The sequence below is a fragment of the Dasypus novemcinctus genome, chromosome 7 (genome assembly GCF_030445035.2).
Source record: "Dasypus novemcinctus isolate mDasNov1 chromosome 7, mDasNov1.1.hap2, whole genome shotgun sequence".
NCBI classification, from domain to species: domain Eukaryota; kingdom Metazoa; phylum Chordata; class Mammalia; order Cingulata; family Dasypodidae; genus Dasypus; species Dasypus novemcinctus.
Genome location: NC_080679.1, coordinates 100,014,779 through 100,016,684, shown reverse-complemented (window position 1 = coordinate 100,016,684; position 1,906 = coordinate 100,014,779).

Genomic DNA, 1,906 nt, shown 5'->3' with positions numbered 1-1,906 from the left:
GGTAGCGCCTACGCTGGCAGGGGCCAGGCTAAAGAAGTTGCTGCAGAGCGCATCGATGGGAGCGCGGAACGGATGATGCGCACGCGCATAGTAGGGAGGAGAAAAGGCGGGGCAGGGGGGTCTACGTCGCTAGTGTTCTGGTTTTGCCCATTGATCGAAATTACTTGTCGGTGATGGGTACCTCCTGCGCCCAAGCATTTCTTCCTGCTCCCGAGATGGTCTACTGTTATATCATAACTGATTATTTTGCACGAATCACTGGCTTTTGAGTAAAAGGCACTTACCTTTTTTTTCTCTCTCCAGCTCTGCCACAGCGCTGAAACCATAAGGGCTCTATAAGTAATATTAAACGAATTATTTATAATAGTCATTTTCTATTTATCAACTTTATTTACTTTTTGTTGAATTCCAGACTTTCTTCAGATCTCTTCATTTTTACCTAATATCTTTTTTTTTTTCTGTTCCAGGATCCCATCCAAAATACAATATTACATTGAATCCTCACGTTTCCTTAGGCTCTCCTAGATGGTGACGGTTTCACAGGTTTCCTTTGTTTTTAATACCCTCAAAGTTTTGAGGAGTACTGGTCTGGTCAGGTATTTTGTAGAGTGTCCCTCAATTGGGGTGTTCCTGATGTTTTTTTCATGATTAGACTGGGTTTATATTTTGGTGAGGAGGAACACATATGTAAAGCATCATTTTTTAATCACATTATGTCAAGGGTACATACTATCAACATGACATCAGTATTTCTGTTGACCTTGATCACCTAGCTGAGGTAGTGTTTGTCAAGACAGTTTTCGCCATTGTGAAGTTACTTTCCCATCCACCTTTTCCATACTGAGTTTCCTAGAAGGAAGTTACTATGCGCAGTTGATATTTAAGGAGTGGAAATTGTGCTCTGCCCACTAGAGGATGGAGTGTCTTCACAAACTATTTGGAATTCTTCATGGAGATTTGTCTGTTCTCCATTTATTTATTTATTTATTTATTTATATCTGTCCAGACTCATGGATATTTATTTTATACTTTCAGTTATAATCCATTACTTCTCTATTTTCTTGCTCAAATTGTTCCAGCTTTAGGCATTGGGAGTTCCTTCAGGTGGCTCCCGTGTGCCTTTGGCATATCCTCATCATTATGGGGCTTTTATTTTTTTGTTTGTTTTTGAGCAGTTCCTTACGTTCTGGCACTACAAGATGTTCCAGACTCATCTTGCATATTTCCTGCTGTAGTCTAGAATCAGTTATTTCCTTGGAGCCCTGGTATGTTGAATTGGAAAATGGTGTTAGAGACCACGTTTTGGCCCTTGTGGTGGTGGTGTTTCTAGGCTCTCTCAGCTGACAGAGGAAGGAAATGTATGTGTGTTTACCAACTTGAATATATACATATGTTTATAAATATTTCTATATGTATCCATTTGTATCTATTTTAAGATAAATGTGAATTCATGCTGAAGTCTCCAACTCTAATCCATTAAGACATAGATCATTCTAGCCTTTTCTCCTTGCCTGTCTTGAAACTTCCTACTTCAACAGTGAGAAACTGTTGCAGCAGAGGGAAGTTGGGTGATGGTGCTATTGAAGGCCAGGATTCAAGAAATCTCTGAGAAGGAAGATTTATTAATAGCTGACCAGGCCCGGTGGACTTCTGTCCAAAAAACTGAGCCTGGAATAGGATTTCTGGGTCCCTTTCATACAGAGCATGTAGGAGTGGGGAGTCAAACGTGCTTATATGCAAAAAGGACTTTCTTTGTTAGTTTCTTAGACTTTTAAGTGTTTGTCTGAGTACTTGATAGGCTTTGAATTAACATCACCCACATTCTAGGTAAGCCTGAATTAACATGTCCCCTCCATTCTGTCTGGATATAAGTTCGAATACACATTCAGTCTGCATCCTCCCTGAA